The sequence below is a fragment of the Trichosurus vulpecula genome, chromosome 7, assembly GCF_011100635.1.
Source record: "Trichosurus vulpecula isolate mTriVul1 chromosome 7, mTriVul1.pri, whole genome shotgun sequence".
Lineage (NCBI taxonomy): Eukaryota > Metazoa > Chordata > Mammalia > Diprotodontia > Phalangeridae > Trichosurus > Trichosurus vulpecula.
Genome location: NC_050579.1, coordinates 77,577,591 through 77,595,969, shown reverse-complemented (window position 1 = coordinate 77,595,969; position 18,379 = coordinate 77,577,591).

Below are 18,379 nucleotides of genomic sequence, written 5' to 3'. Positions count from 1 at the left end.
CGGTATCGAGTCTGAATATTACCTTTCAAAAACTCCATTTTCTCCCTTCAGTTTTGGGAGACCGGTTCACTTTACCTGCTTATTGATTTCCTTTCACTGAGTGTCTGGATCATGTAGCTCCTGTGTCGCAAGCAGCAGAAAGAAAATGACAGAAAGTTTAGGGGAGTAAGTACAAGAGAAGAGGGAAAACGTTTGAGATGGCTTGGCCGCCTGAACTTCTCCCATGTCCCTGGTTGACTTGACCAGTCAGGCTCTTCTGTGTACAATCTAATTATCTTTCCAGATTTTCGCTTCAAGGCAAGAAGCAAACGTCACTTCCTTGTATATATCATTAGATAAAGGAATGTCCATGAAATCTAATCATAATGCTTTGCCTCTCTGTAATATCTTTTCTTAAATGTCAGCCAGGCAAGTCAACGAGTATTTATTGAGCTTTCACCATGGAGGCAGCAGAAGCTCCGTGACTTCCAGCAATGCCCTCTGAGTATTATGCTAAAAGGGAGACCTGGTTATCATCAATATATATTGATCATTCCCTAGGTCCATCTTTGGTTCACCTTGAGAAGCCTCTGTAGAGGTTCAGCACAGAGAAAATGGATACCTGCCCTCGAGCAGCTTCTATTCTAAAACTGAAGACATTAAGGGGGATGCACACAGAGTTAAATGATTTCTCACAAATACAGAAGAAAAATAACATAGTCTAGGCAACTAGGTGGCATAGTAAGTAGAGTGCTAGAGTTTGAGGTAGGAAGATGAGAATTTGAATCTTGCTTCAGATACTTACTAACTGTGTGAGCCTGGGCGAGCTGCTTAGCCTCTCTTACCCTCAGTTTCCTTACCTATAAAATGGGAGTAATACCAGCACCTAGTTCACAGGATTGAGAGACAGCATGTGTAAAGGGCTCTGCAAACTTTAAAGTTCAATAAAATGTTAGCCGTTGTTATTATTGCCTGAATTATAGGATAAAACAAAAAAAAGTCAGTTCCCAGACTTGACATCATTTTTGCTACATGATCTTAAAATAACTTAATTTTTCTGCAAATATTCATTTTTTCCTCCAAAAGCTGAGGTGCCATCAATCATCAGTAAGGGGGAAGATTGTTTGAATTGGAATCAAAAGAGGCTCAAAACCTGGTCTCACTACTTACTACTCATGAGACTTTGGGCAAATCAATTAACCTGCCAGTCTCCCTTCTCTCATCTGTAAAATGGTGGGGTGAGGTACATGGACTTGATGACCTCTAAAATCCTTTTTAGCTCTAAATCTATGATCCTAGATTACCTAGTCTCATTCCTGAATTTTATAGATTCAGCATAGAGTTTAAGTGACTTGTCCAAGGTCAAACAATCAAGGCCAGACTCAGACTCAGGCTCTTTGACTGCAAATGACACTTGCTTTTTTACTGTATCATACTGCTTTCATAAAAATTTTTTGAGGCTATTACTTTTTTAAAACATTTTTTATTTTTAATTCACAGAACAAAATAAGTATTTCTATAATATAGTACAATAAAAAAGATGATTGCTCATGAAACTGCCCATCTGCCATGTGCAACTTACTATTCCCTTCAAATATACAACTCAGTGATGAGGTAAATTTTTTTCCTTTTTTCTTCTCTCTCTCCCCTCCCCTGCCCTAGAGATGGTGATCATTAGAAACAAATAGGTATGTATGTGTATGTATATATGTATGTGTATGTATACACACACACATACACATACTATTTACCAGTTATTTCTCTGGATACAGATAGCATATTTCTTTATTATATCCTTTATTTTTAATTTGTGTATTTAAAATAGTCAAAATAACTTATTCACTCAAAGTCATTCATAAAACAATATTGCTGTTACTGTATACAATGTTCTCTTGCTTCTGCTCATTTTGCTGTCCATCATTTCACACAAGTCTTTCCATGCCCTTCTAGGATCATTGAGCTCATCATTTCTTATAGTACAGTAGTATTTCATGACAACTATACACTTGTTCAGCCATTCCCCAATTGATGGGGATCCCTGTAATTTCCAGTTCTTTGCCACCACAAAGAGAGCTGCTATAAGCATCCCATTTACATTCGAAGTTATAATTACTATTTATGAATTTCTCTCCATCTTATTTTTACTCACTATCTTCTTTCTCAGCCTCTCTTATCACCCTGTCCCTGTTACCTTATCTTCTGCCCAACCCCTCATTTTACCCACCCTTCCAAGAGACACCTCCATCCCCTCCACCCACCCCTAATCTCATATCCCTTCAAAAGTCTCCCTCATGTTCTCCCCCCACCTTCCCAAATCCCAATCCACTTACCCCTCTAAAAGTTCCACCACCAGTTTTTTCACCTCTCTAGGTATTTCGGAAGACTTCTACACCCTTCCAGATGTATATATTGTTACCTCGTTAACCCAGATGAGAGTAAATTTCTAACAATACTAGCCCTCCACTCTCACCTGCTTTTTTGGTACTAGTTATTTCTTTCATGCCCCATTTTTATAATATACTTGCTCCCTTTTACCTTTTCCTGGCCAATTTGAAGAGAGAGAGAGAGAGAGAGAGAGAGAGAGAGAGAGAGAGAGAGAGAGAGAGAGAGAGATTGAGAGAGAGCAGTAACAACCAGGAGAAATCAAGAAGGGCTTCCTAGAGGTGGGGCCACCTGGTTTGGACCTTAAAGGAAGACATAAATTCAAAGTGCAAGTGGTTCATTGCAGGCATCTGGGGCAAAGGCACTGGAATACCAAGTTCGAGGAACACCAGGAAGGCAAATTGAATGGAAGAGAAAATTTATAAAGGAAAATAATCTAAAATATTCCTGGAAATGTAGATTAGACCAAAGCACTATGATAGTTGCTGAGGATATGACAAACCAGATACCTCCTGCCTAAAAGAGCTTCTGTTCTACTGGGGTATGGGATCTAGAGTTGGTGGGATGATTGGTTGGAACATATGTAAATTATTCATGAGTTTGAGAGATATTCTTTTAGCTTTCCAGGATGTTGTTTTCATGACTTGCTTTTCTTCATCCACCCTTCCTAATTTGGGGTCAGGTTATTTCCCCAGAATTTTCTTTAATTCAGTCTTTGTATCATTTGTCTCCTACTAAAAATACTACAAAGAGTTACTCCAGGGGAGAAACTGGAGTAGGTTAAAAAGCAGTAATGAAGAGTTGGTGGTAACGACTCCTTTGGACCACCTTTTATGCAAAAGATTTTGGGGAGAAATAGGTCAAGCTTCTCATCAGTGATCTCACTCTTGCCTGTTGTTGTAGAGGAAAAAACATGTTATTTAGAGGATAGTAAAGAAGGAGAGTAACGTATAAGTCCTAGGCTAGAAATTCAGGATTGGATTTTTCAAGGTTTATTGTTTTTGTTTTCTGCTAGCCTTCTTTAGCTCTTACGACTTAGTAGGAACTAAACTCAAATAGAATCTTATGGTGTCAGTGTCATAAAATCTGACTTCCTCATTTCACAGGTAACCTGCTTTCCATTCATTTTGGTATTCATATTATTAGAGTTCAGTTCATGTCAGTATTTTCAATTATATAATTTACTTCAACTGGCAAATTGCCTGACTTGGCTCATATCATGCCCCTATCCAGTTTGACTGTGAACTGCTAAGGTCAACTACATTCAGTTTTCACCATGCTAACAGACCAGGCATGGACCACGCAGCAAAAAATGTAATCAAGACCTAAACAAGTAGTAAAATAACAGGGAAGTCACCTTTAACCTATTCTTTAGTAAACATGATTTTTCCCCCGTTTTTCACATGAGCATTTGGGAAGCAATCTCTTCCAAACTCATGCCCTGGAATGGAGAGAGGGTTAGTATAATCTACCTTCCAATAGTTATTGGAAACTTCGACTTGTAGTTATCTCTGCTCATTCTCTCATTCTGCATATTAATGAAGTTTTAAACTTATTTGGTCTCAGACCCCGCCCAGTGCTATGGATGTGGTCATCTCTGTGCTGTCTTTGTCCCGTTATCCTCATAGTCATGGACCCTAGTAGCAGTTGCCTTATGATTCTACCTCCCATCATCACCTTTTTCATGATGAAATATGTTGAGCTTAAGCACAAGTTCCTCATGGGTTATGTCTGCTTAAACATTAATGTTCTTCTAAATATTAATGTTCAGGACTCCACTAGTTTGCTAAGTATGGAAGTTATACCCATAAATGTCTGTAGCCTCCTATAGAAATGTGAGCTGCTACTTTTCCCAATTAACATTTTGAGATCAGTCCTTTCATCAGGAGGCAGATTTGCTAATCGCTTACCTGATACTAGTCATCGAAAAGGACTAAGCTCTGGGGAGTCTCATTGTTATATGCTTTTGCCTGATCTGGAGAGTTCATTGGGTGTGCCAAACTCTGTGGCTATCAGAGGATGGTTGACTTGTTTCCTTCCTTCTAGGAATTAATGGGTATATTTATCATTGATTTTTGAAATCAAAATTATCTCTTTATTTCTCAGCCACCAGAACCATCTCTCCTTCTTCAATTGGGGTATTTCACTGAGTCTGAGTCTAACGTGACTTTGGGAAGAAGAAGAAGACATATATTTTTTAATTATAATTTTTTTTTATTTTTAGTTTACAACACTTAGTTCCACAATTTTTGGGGTTCCAAATTTTCTCTCCCTCCCTCTCCTCCCCCTTTCCCCCAAGATGACATATAATCCAATGTAGGTTTTACATATACCTTCACCTTGAATTTATTTACACAATAGTCCAATTGTAAAGAAGAATTATAACCATTGAAATGAATCATGAGAAAGAAGAATAGAAACCAAAAAAGAAGGAAAAAAAGATAGCAAGTAGTTTGCCTCAATCTGCATTCAGACTCCATAATTCTTTCTCTGAATGTGCATAGCTTTTTCCATCATGAGTCTTTTGGAGCCATCTTTGAACCTTGCATTGATGAGAGGAGTCAAGTCTATCAAAGTTAGTCCTTACAGATACCATGTGTCTGTAATCATGTATAATGATCTCATGGTTCTGCTCCCCTCACTCAGCATCAGTTCATATAAGTCTTTCCAATTGTAATGAAGTCCGTCTGTTCCTCATTTCCTATTGCACAGTAGTATTCCATTACATTCATACGCCACAATTTGTTTGGCCATTCCCCAGTTGATGGACATCCCCTTGATTTCCAATTCTTTGACACCACAAAAAGAGCTGCTATAAATATTTTTGTACATACTAGTCCATTTCCCACTTCCATGATCTTTTTGGGATACAGCCCTAGAAGTGGTATTGCTGGGTCAAAGGGTATGCACATTTTTACAGCCCTTTGGAATAGTTCCAAATTGCTCAGAGACACTGGTTGTAAAGATTCCCAATTTTCAGGCAGACATATTTAGATACTGTATACAGTGTTTTATCTTAAATTGACATAGAATCAGTAAAAGGAATAAAAATAATACAAAAGAAGGCATCTTTTGCATAGCTTAGTGGTTGCAGCCTACTCTTCAACAAATATGGAAACAGACTTCATACCCAGGAGTTATCAGGGTGTCCCAAAAGTATTAGTGCAATTTTAAGCTTTAAAACTTAAATAGTTTAACCAAGTATTGAGGTAGCAAAAGATATCCTGTATAAAAGATACACTTCAATTTTTTTAGGTCCACCATGGCTACATTTAAGAATGGGCAAAGGAATCTAGAAAATGTAAACATGGTTATTAGAAATACAATAGACGAAACTGTTTGCTGTGAACCCTGTCCCCCCTTTCTTTTTCATCCCAAAGCTTTTGACACCATTTACCACTGTCTATATTTTCTCCCAATCTTTGATAGCAATGTGGTCATTTTACTTGCCAAGAACAGACCCCTTTCACCCCCCCAAAAAACAGGGATACTTGATCCCATTCCCTTTCATCTTCCAGAGTGAGATTGTTTCTACAATCATCTTCCCACCTCTTTCTAATCTTGAGTCTATCTATTGGTTCCTCCCCTATTGTCTTTAAATGTACCCATCTTCTCCATCCTTAAAAAACCTTTAGAAGATCCTACTATATCCTCAAATTCCATCCTACATTTTAGCTCCCTTTCTCATCCAAACTTCGAAAACAAAAAAGCTGTCTACACTCACTGTTTCTACCTCCTTTCCTCTTACTTCCTCCTTTACCCCCATGAAATGTGGCTTCTCACCCCATATTTCAACTGAAACTGCTCTTTTCAAAGTCACTAGTGATCTCTTAATCTCCAAACCTAATGGCCTTTCCTCAATCCTCATCCTTGACTTGTCTGTATCTTTAATACCACAGGTCGCCTGCTCCTCTTGGGGTTTTCATGAATGACACTATTCTTTCTTGGTTCTCTTCCTACCTATCTGACAGCTCCTTCTCAATTTCAATATCAAGTGATTAGTAAATCCTTATTGATTATTACCTAACACATATCACCTCATTTAAGCCTCATTACAATCCTGTGCAGTAATAATATTATCCTCAGAGACTCAGTGACTTGTTCAGGGTCACACAGCCAGTAATCAGCTGATCTTGTTTCTGAGTCTAGCACTTTCTCCATTATACCACATTGCCACATACTATAATAATCAGCCAAACTCATTTCTAGAATGATTTCACTGGTTGCTTCCATGAAGTAGCACCAAGAAGTCCCTCCCAACATTTAGCTCATGTTTTATCATTTACACATGATAAAATGCAGAAGCCAGAGGGGAGGGCTCATAGGGGAGGGACATCAGACTGTTTTTTGTAAAAGTCTGCCAGGCCCCTTACGTTGCTCCCATAACTGTTTCTGTTCCTGGGCAACTATTTCCTTCCCATGGTCTCAAACAGCAGCTGTTGCCAAGGCTGTCCATGTGAAATGTCTGTTCCAAACATGCCCCTGAGTGTAAATATGTACTGGCAATGTTTATAGGGCATTACGACAGAGAATAAAAGAAAAGAGCAGAGATGACATTATCTTAATGAAGCTTATTTGCAATGAATTCTCTCGTTTTCATGTCTCTCAATTAATTTTCCTCTTTTCTCTGTGTTGGTAATGCACATTAGTCTACAGGTTATAAACTCTCAGAGCTGTTTCTCTGCTCATTTTCTCCTGTTCTTGCTGAGATGAAGTACAAAAGCAGTCCTTATCAAGCACTCAATCATTTTGCTAGTAAACACTCAACTCAGAATTTGTTGGTTTAATTACTCGGCCATTTTTTTTCTTTCTGGAGGTATAAACAGATGGTAACTTAGTATTGTATATGAAATATATGCTCTGTGAAAAGTCATTTCAACATTAAAAAAACCAACCCAAAACTTCGCCTTGAGATGAAACGGCTTGCTTTTTTCCTAATCTTCCCCTCCACCAAACACTTATGCATACACACACACACACACAAACACACAAACCACAAACTCACACATACTATCTCTCATTCACACGTACACGTTCTCTCTCACGCACACATGCTCACGCGTTCAGAAATTCTCACACACATTCTTTTTTCACACATACTCATACACACATTCACAATTATACTCAATCACACACTCACAGACTCAAATACACACAACACACATACTCTCACATATACTCACACACTTACACATTCATACTAATGATCACACACTCCACTCAAATACTTCTCACTTCTACTCACTTCTACTTTCCTTCCTTTTTTGGATCTTTCATTTTTGTTCAGTCTATTATCAGAAGATCATACATTTAGAGAAGAAGGGTGGTGCTTAGAGGACATTGAGTCTGACATATTTATTTTACAGATGAAGCAAATGAGAAAGGATAAGTCATTTGCCCACACCCTTAACTTTTTCTTTTCCAATCTAACCTCTCTTTCCTATTCAGCTGTTCTTCCTGGCTGACTTTTTTTTATAGTTTTCTAAGCATTCAGTAAAACCTGTCTGTGGCTTCCGCAGATGCTCTACTATTTCCTGCTGGACAAAATTGACCCTTTGGGAACAGCGACTGTAGACAGCCTCTCCAAAGCTGTTCCTTCCAGAAGTTTTGGTTTAGTGCAGCAAGGAAGATGAGTGGCTAGCTGTGGAAACAGACACCAGAAGCCCAACAAAGAAACAGCTTTAATGTTCCTTGATCCTGACTGTAGGAGATATCTAATGAGAGGGAAAAGGCAGGAGTTTCAGAGAAAAAGGGGAAGGGGAGGAGTAGAGATAAGCAGGTGTTTAGTAACATGGAGGAACAGGTAGTTGAATTTTAAGTGATTCATGGAAATAAGTGAAAGAAGTGAAAACCGGACTGAAAAACAACCCCCAGTCTTGAGGAGGACAGTGGGGGTGGTAGCGCCAGGTTTCTTTCCTCTTAGAAGACGAATAGGGTAATTGGGTTTTTTGAATCATCACAGTCATTTTTGGGTATATCTCCCTTCCCAGCACAATTCAGATTTAGTCCCTCCCTTGAAATAAACAGCTAAGCAGAAATACTCATTACCCACTACAGTGACCACTTCTGACAATGTCCTGACAGAACAATTCTTCCCTAGAAGTTCCCTGTCTCTCTTCCATGAATAAATCAATCAATATTTATTAAGTGCTTACTACGTGCCAGTCACTGTGCTAAGCACTAGGGCTACACAAAGGAGTAGAAGATAGTCCCTGCCCTCAAGGAGCTTACAATTTAATGGGAGACAACAAAAATATATTTAAAAAAAAACAAGCTATATCCAGGATAATAGGAAATAGGAAATAATGAACAGAGGGAATGCATTGGGATTAAAAGGGGTTGGAGAAAGTTTCCAGTTAAAAGTGTAGAGCTTGTTATATTTTATTATTTGTTCTCTGGCACCATTATTAGTTTTTCAGTCACTCAGTCTGGCTTCCTTTCAGGGACTTTTCATTTGCATTCTTTGTAGTCGTTGTGCATCTTGTTATTTGGTTCTGCTTTTTTCACTTTGCATCAGTTCATACAAAGCTTTGCATGCTTCTCCTACTTCCTTACATTCATCATTTTTTATTGAACAGTAGTTTTCTCATATTATTATGCCGCCCTTCATTCAGTTACTCCCTAATCAATTGGCACTCATTTTGTTTCTCGCTCTTTGCTACCATAAAGAGTGCTACTACGAATAAAATAATGATTAGCTTTTATCTCCTGTTATATGGCATTAACAGCCTTGTGGTTGTTCAGTTGTGTCCAAGTCTCAGTGACCCCATTTGGGGTTTTCTTGGCAAAGATACTGGAGTGGTTTAGCATTTCTTTCTCCACGTCATTTTACAGATGAAGAAATGGAGGCAAACAGGGTTAAGTGACTTGCCCCGTTTCTCACATCTAGTAAGTGTCTGAAGCTGGATTTGAATGCGGATGAGTCTTCCTGATTCTAGGCCCAATACTCTACCCATTTAACCATCTAACTGCCCATTAACAGCCTGGGGAGCAGTATATCCTTGAATATGCAAGTAAACAAACAAACAAAACACCAACAAAAAAATCTAAAGGGCATTGTTGATAGATTTGGTGGAGTGGAGAGAGCAAGGGTGCTGGAGTCAGAGGTATTGCATTTGAATCTCTTCTGTTCTGCTACTTATTTACCTCTTTGATCAAGGACAAATCACTTATACTCTTTGGGCCTCAGTTTCCTGAACTGTAAGATTAGAGGGTTGGACTAATAGCTTCTAAGATCCCTTCTAGCTTATATCTATATTCTTAATGATCCCTCAATAGAATATAAGCTCCTTGAGGACAGGGAGAATTTTAATTTTTGTCTTTGTATTCCTAGGACCTAGCACACTGTCTGGCACAGCCTAGTCACTTTATAAATCCCTGTTGAACTGAATTGAACTGAATTGACTAGATGACTTCTAACGTCACCTGGAACTCTAAATTTGTGTTCCCATCAATAGTGTATAACGGCCAGACTGCATTCTATCCAGTGTGCCGGTAAATATTTAACAACCGGATCTCTGAAAGGAAAAAATACTCAAAGCACACTTTTAAGTTTATTCTGAATTATTAACATTTCTGCATCACTTTCTTAAGTCTAGACAATGAATGAAAGAATGAAGTCCTGATTTGTAGCTGTTTGCTAATTTCCGAAATGTAAATGCTCAAGCTGAAAAATTTGACAATTGGCTCGCGTGAGCAGGTTTGAGCTGGCTTCAGCACACTCCTGGTTATAGCTTAGCTGTGCATTACATACTTTATGGGGTTGTTTTGTGTAGCAGACAAGATAAAAAATAAATTTCTTTATAATCTATAAAACACTATATATGTATATATATGTGTGTGTGTGTGTGTATATGTGTATATATGTATATATGTGTATATATGTATATATATGTGTATATATGTGCATATATGTGTATATATGCATATATATATGTCAGCTATAATTATCATCATAATGTAGCTTCTAAGTTCCTATTGACCCAAACACCTCTGCCACTTAATTGAAAGTCTTTGTGGTTGATCCTGTGTATTTCATCTTCCAATGCTACATAAGACCCTAAGTCTAACCCAAGTGTATGCATTCTGAGACCATCTAGAAATGATTTCTGAAAAGTCCACCATTTTGAATTACAAACACCTCCTTTGTCCTCCATTAGCCCAATTATTTCACTCAGCTTTTACAACCATGAGCAGTAATTGCTGGGCCATGACTGAGCCAGATGGAAGAGAAGGAATCGGAAGGTCTGGCTCCTTCTTCACTGCTGAGGGATTGTTTTCAAGAAAGGACCACTTTCCCATAAACGACTGCCAATGAAGCGAAAGTTGTGCCTGTGCCTCAGGTTGGATTTTAGCCTTTGTCTTCATTTCTGGCCTTTTTGAAGTGAACTTCTGTGGACATTGCTTTTCCTAAGAAATTCTTAATCAAAGTCCCTTTTGTGAGAGAGAGTTCTCCAGTAGCTACTCTGCAAGAATGTACTATCTAGGTCAGCTGCTTTGCCTTTCTTAAACCTGAAATAAATGAGATCTTTGAGAGTACAGTCTCATGACTGCAGGTCATAGATGAGAGTTGAATGAGCCCCTTGCTGAGACAATAGGAGGAAAAAAATCTAAGATGACTTATTTTTATATTCTTACTTTAGCAAAGGCTAAGAAATGCACTTCATTAAGGGATTCTACAATGATAAAGGTCTCCTGCATCGCTTTGTAAATGTCAGTTGTGTTAAATATATATTTTTAAAGTTCTAAATACCAGATGGAAAATGATTCTATTTTATTCAAATTTACAGAAGCCTAAAGATGAACATTATAAGAATGATACTCTAGGAGGAAAGGCATGCAATACTCTAACTGAGCCATGAGCCACTCTGTTTTCTTTTCACTCTATTAGACCCACATCCTACATTTGCTGGAGTGGCTACTTGGTCTTTACTGCTATCAGTCCCTGGTCTGGCCACTTGGGTACCAAAATATACAATCCAGACACGGTGGACATTTGCATCAAGCCATGGGATCAGGAGATGTAATAACATGTAAAAAGAAGAGCAAGTAGGCCAACTTGAATGGATAGTGCTTAAAAAAAGGCAGATGCATGTTGGACTAATTCTCAATATAAAATGTTTGCTCCACATTTAGCTAATTAGGTTTTAAGACAATAGGAAAAGCTTTCTGCAATCTTGTAAACTTGTCAGTCATTTTGTGGCCAGACTAAGGAAATCTGCAACCTGTTGATTACCATTTGTCTCTAGGCTTGTTATTCCTCTTTTCTCTCTCTTCCTTACTTATGAATAACTTTTTTCTTTTGAAAAACAACTTTAGTTCTGGATGAAGTAAGGGAAAGCATAGCTTGACTAGATGGACAAGATATGCGATGAAGTCAGAAGTCAAGACAGATGAGTAGGTTTGTGGTACATCCCAGCCACTGTAGATATTAGACAAGAATATCTAGGTTACAGCCTAAATAAGAGGAAAAGAAGACTTCCGGCAGGATTTCTCTCTTCCAATCATTGCAATGATATAAATTACTTTTTTCTAAAGACTTTGTTTACTTTACCATTAACTGAAAAAGGAAAAAAAAAACCTTATTTTATGCAGAGGTTTGAGATTGCTCCATTGGGTACTTTATACATTATTCACTTTATAATTCATCAATGTAACTTGAAAAGGTACTATATACAGATAATGAGGTGTGTCCACAATTGAGTGGGAAAAGGTGATTAGCATCTGGGAACTGGGGATGCTCAGGTGTTCATTGCACAATCTAGTGATGATAATGAATCATGAAACACCAGTCTTAGAAGAATCAGAATCACAAATAGGCAACAGAAAGACACATGCTGAGTGTAAGTAGACTGTGACATGTCACCCCATATTACTTGTGAGTGAGAAGTTATATAAAAGCATATTGTCAGGGTATATTATTGTGGCATATTATTAAGGATGCATGTGATCAGAAAAGGGGATAGGGCAATGCTTAGGGATGATGAGGACAACAGAGGGAGAGTAGAGTGCAATGATACCTGAGTTATAATTTTTATTATATTGGCTCAGCCTACCCACGAGCAATTAATGTTTCTCCAATTGTTTAGATATGTATTTGTATGAAAAATGTTTTGTAATTGTGTCCATATAATCTGTGGGTTTTTCTTGGGAGATAGACTCCCAAGAATTTTATATGGTTTGAAATTATTTTAAATGAAACTTCTCTTTCTATCTCTTTCTGCTGGGTTTTGTTGGTAGTATACAGGAATGCTGATGAGTTCTATAGGTTTTTTTTATATCCTGCAACTTTGCTGAAGTTGTTTATTATTTCAACTGGTTTTTTAGTTGATTCTCTAAGTTCTGTCATCATATCATCTACAAAGAATGATAGTTTTCTTTCCTTATTGCCTATTTTTATTTGTTCAATTTATTTTTCTTCTTATTCTATATCTAGCATTTCTGGTACAATTCGCTTAATAAAAACGATGATAACAGACACTCTTGCTTCCCCCCTGATCGTACTAGGAAGGCTTCAAGTTTATCCCCATTACAGATAATGCTTGCTCTTGGTTTTAGAAAGATACTACATAATTATTTTAAGAAAGGCTCCATTGATTCCAATTCTCTCTAGTGTTTTTTAATAGGAATGAGTATTATATTTTGTCAAAGGCTTTTCTTGCATCTATTGAGATAATATGATTTTTGTGGTTTTGTTATTGATATAGTCAATTATGCTGATTGTTTTCCTAATATTGAACTAGCCTTGTAGTAGGTATGGCATAAATCATATAAATCCCACCTGGTCGTAGGGTCATAGTATATGATCTTTGTGTTATATTGCTGTAATCTTCTGGCTAGTATTTTATTTAATTTTTTGCATCAATATTCATGAAGGACATTGGTCTACAGTTTTCTTTATCTGTTTTTGCTCTCTCAGGGTTAGGTATCAAACCTATACTTGTGTCATAAAAGAAATTTGGGAGGACTCTTTACCCATTTTTTCAGATAGTTCATATAATATTTGGATTAGTTGTTCCTTAAATGTTTGGTAGAATTCACTTGTAAATTCATTTGGTTTTGGGGATTTATTCTTAGGGAATTTGTTGATGGCTTGTTCAATTTCTTTTTTCTTTTTAAAGATAGGTTTAAGTATTCTACTTCCTCTTCTATTAATTTGGGCAGTTTCGATTTTTGTAAATATTTATCCATTTCACTTACATTGTCAGTTTTATTGGCAGATAGCTGGGCAAAATAACTCATAATAATTGTTTTAATTTCCTATTCATTGGTACATTCACCCTTTTCATTTTTGATACTAATGATTTGGTTTTTTTCTTTCTTTTTAAAATCAAATTATGTATTTTTTCATAAAGGAAGCTCTTGGTGTTATTTATTAGTTTATTTTTTTTTACTTTCAGTTTTGTTATCCTCTGATTTTCAGAATTTCATTTTGGTGTTTAATTAGGGATTTTTGATTAGGGATTTTTGTAGTGTCTTTAGTTCCATGCCCAATTTATTGATTTGCTCTTTCTCTCTTTTATTGATATATGTATGCACTGAGATATAAATTTTCCCCTATGTACTGATTTGCCTGTATCCCACAAATTTTGGAATATTGTCTCATTGTTGTCATTCTCTTTAATGAAATAATTGACTGTTTCTATGGTTTGTTCATTGGTCCACTCATTCTTTAGTACTACATTATTTAGCTTCATTAACTTTTAATTTATGCTTCCATGGCTATTTATTAAATTTTTATTGCGTTATCATCTGAAAAGGATGCATTTGACATTTCTGCTTTTCTGCATTTGGTTGTGAAGTTTTTATGCCCTAATACATGGTCATTCTTTTGCGTGTGAACATGACATATATCAATCAGAAAAATATCCTGTTCCATTTTCTTCAGAGGTCTATAATATCTAATTTTTCTGATATTCTATTCACCTCTTTGACTTATTTCTTATTTAATTTATGATTAGATTTATCTAGGTCTGGGAGGAAAAAGTTGAAGTCTCCCACTAGCATAGTGAGAGTATCACATAGTTTTACTATTTCCTCTTGTAAGTCATCAAATTTTTCCTTTAATAGTTTAGAAAATATGCCACTTTGTACATATTTAGTGTTTTAGTATTGATATTACTTCATTGTCTATGGTTTCTTTTAGCAAGATTTAGTTTCCCTGCTTATCCCTTTTAAATAGGTCAATTTTTGCTTTTGCTTTGTCTGAGATCACGATTGCTATCCCTGCCTTTTTAACTTCAGTTGAAGCATAATAGATTCTGCTCCAGCCCCTTATTTTATGTGTGTCTCTGTTTCAAGTGTGTTTCTTGTGAACAACATATTGTTGGATTCTGATTTCTAATTCACTCTGCTATCCACTTAAGGGTGAGTTCATTCCACTCACATTCACAGTTATGATTTTCATTTTACTCCATCCTATTTTCTTCTGTTTATCTTTCTCTCTTTCTCTCTCTCTCTCTCTCTCTCTCTCTCTCTCTCTCTCTCTCTCTCTCACACACACACACAATCTGTTTTTGCTTCTGACCAGTGCATTTTAAAAAATATGCCCTCCCTTCCCCCTTTCTCTTTTTTTCCTTTATTCCTACTTCCCTGTTGGATAAGATTGATTTCTATTACCAATTGAATATGTGTGTGTATTCATGTATATGCATGTGTGTGTATGTGTGTGTGTGTGTGTGTGTGTGTGTGTATTCCATTTATATTCCAGAATATTATATTCCAAGCCCTCTGCTCCTTTAATACGATAGCTGGTAAATCTTGTCTAATCCTGACTGTGGCTCAATATTTGAATGATTTCTTTCTGGCTGCTGGAAGTACTTTCTCTTAGATCTTAGAGCTCTGGAGTTTGGCTATAATATCCTGGGAGTTTTCATTTTGGAATCTCCTTTAGGTGGTACAGTAGATTCTTTCAATTTGTGTTTTGCCCTCTAGTTCTAAGATACTGGGACAATTGTCTTTGATGGCTTTCAGGTAATCTAACAATTCTTTAATTATCTCTTTTTCATCTTTTTTCCAGGTCAGTTGTCTTTCTGAGGAGATATTTCATATCTTCTTCTTTTAAAATTGTTTTATTGTTGGTCAATGTCTTATGGAGTTACTGCTCTCCAATTGTCCAATTTAAATTTTTAAGGAATTATTTTCTTCATTGACCTTTTGTACTTTCTTTTGTATTTGGCAAACTCTACTTTTAAGGTGTTCTTTTTGGTGGCCTCTGTGGCCCTTTTACCATTTGGCCTCTTCTGTTTTTTAATGTATTATTTTCTTTACTATTTTTTGTTTCTCTTTTACCAAGCTGTTAATTGTCTTTTTATAATTTTCTTCCTTCACCTTCATTTCTTTAGATAATGTTTCCTCTACATTCTTTAAAAATATTTAATATTTTATTTTTCCCTAATTACATGTAAAAACAATTTTAAACATTTGTTTTAAAATTTTTTGAGTTCCAAATTCTTTCTTTTCTTCCCCACCCCCATCATTGAGAAGGTCCATAATTTGATATAGGTTATACATGTGTAGTTATACAAAACATTTTCATATTAGTCATGTTGTATAAAAAAAGTCAAAAAACAAAAACATAGACCAAAAAATCCTCAAAAATCCCCTACCACTCTTATTTGGTTTTGGAAATATTTTTTTTAGCTCTTCCAGGAATTCTTGTTGGGTTTGTGTCCAATTCACAAGTTTTTGTCCTTTGAGGTTTTACTTGTCAATGTTTTAATACAATTGTCTCTTTTTGAATTTGCATCTTGATCTTCTGAGTCACCAGAGCAGCTTTTTATGGTCAGGTTCTTTTTTTGTTGTTGTTGTTTGCTAATTTTTCCAGCCTATTTATTGACTTTGAACTTTATGTTAGAGTTGGATTCTCTTGTGTAGATGCAGGAGGGGCTGTCTCAAGCTTCAGGCTTTTGTGCAGTGCTGTTTTCAGAGCTAGTGGTGGCAGTTTGGAAATTTTTAGTATTTCTAAGGTGGTATGATCTGGGAAGAGGTGTGGTCACTGCCCTCTTGGCCTACACTCTGGTCCTTACCCAGGAAGGGCCCCTGATCCCTTGTAACTGGAAGTGATAGTACCCCTCAGGGATTCTCCTTCCCCTTTACTGAAAGTGTCTGTCCTTGAGCTATGATGCAGATATAGGTATAGTCAATAGAATCGCTGAATATTTGCTCCCCAGGGCTCCCACTTCCTCTTGACCAAAAGTTGTCCTTTCTGCCCTTGAACTGTGATCCAGAAATGGGTATAAGCAATGGAATTCCCAGATGATATCTGGTCCTACATTCATTGCTAGCATAGGGGTACCCTGTAATCTTTTTCTGACTAGTTGCTAGGTTCCCTTACTGTTTCTGGCTTGAGAACTCCACAAGCTGCTGCTACTTCTGTCACCACCACCTAGTCCCTCCACTAATATTTCATCCACATGGGATCCAGGCCAACCCTTGTGTCACAGATCTCTCTTTCTGATTTCCTTTCTTGTATTAGACTGGAAGAATGAATGTCTCACTCTGACCCTTTGTTGTCTCTGCCACTCCAGAATTCAATTTGAGGCATTATTTTAAAGTTTTTTTGAAAGGAATGTTGGGAGAGCTCTGCTGAGTACTTTCTGTATCCTACCATATTGACTCTGGAGCCAGAAGTTTTGATGTTCCTGAGTTATTGAAAGAAACAGAGGAAGGTATGAGCACATTGGACCATCTGAGGGCAATTTATGGAGAGAATAAGACAAGAATGGAATGGGATGAGGAGTAGAGACACATTGGTAAGGGGGGGAAACCACACCAATGAAATAATGGGCTCATCTGAGAACTAAATATATTGTAAAACACAGAGTTCAGCTTTTAATTGTTACTCCTGCTATCGAGAATCTTATTGGTATTCTCTATTCCTAACATACATGATTAGATAGGAAGCAGCTCATAGTTAGGCACGTTCTTGCCAACTGTGAACCAAATTCTCAGTAATTTGATGCTTTGTTTTCGGACTCTATTATTTTCAGGTGGCACATGGGACAGGGTGTCTATTTCATATACTGTCACAAGTAGCTTCTGCTGCCGTGTGTGGAACATTTTATACCATTTTATATCATTTTTGTAATTTCAATAAGACTCAGAGCCTGAACTGATTAACCAGAAGAAAAGCCTGATCCTAACAGTCTCTTTGCTCTCTGAGTAAACTCAGAATGCCTCTTCTTATGTCAACACACTCAGATGGAACATTCTTTCCTCTGTCCATGGCCATTAAGGATGAGACCTTTAGCCCTGAGAAATTATCTTGAATTATGTGACTTTTCTTATCTTAATATTTTATGGGCATATACTATGGTATGGAATGTTAATGGTAAATTAAACACAGAGATCCTGGGTTGTAATTCCAATTGACACTCTGTCAACTATCCTGACTTATTGTATTTACAACCTATTCCATTAAGGAAAATCCTCTTCTTGTATCATGTTTAAACATACATGGGGGTCATAAAAGTGATGTAATGCAGGTTGCTGTGTTGGGACTAGGAAAAATGCATATAAGTTTTCTCATTTCTTTGTTCAGGCAGCCAGAACTTATGCTCTGGCTCCTTGTCCTTACAGGTTAGTTAGCTTAGCTAGCTTTGGGAGAATAAACATTATGGATTTTTCTGTCACCTAGCTTGTTTGACTCCTTCAACCAAACTTCTCAGGTTAACACATGGAACAGGTTTAGAGAAGAATCCAAATGGAAGATGGAATCCTTATCGATAAAGATATGCTTCAAATGTTCCTATTTCTAGATACCATGGTGTTGATGGCATCATGCCTGAGAATGTCAGAAAGCTTCCTAAATGAGATCCATAATCACTCCATATAGGGGAAAATGGATTAAAATGGTCTATTTTGCAGACTACAGCATGAAGAACTTGGATGGTGAGCCCAAAGAGCTGGTGGATCAGTACATATGTCTTGGACAAAGGGTACATTTTGATTATGAGTTGGACTCAGAAATGGATAGGAGGAGGAAGGTATGATGAGCACTTTTGGGAAACTGTACAGT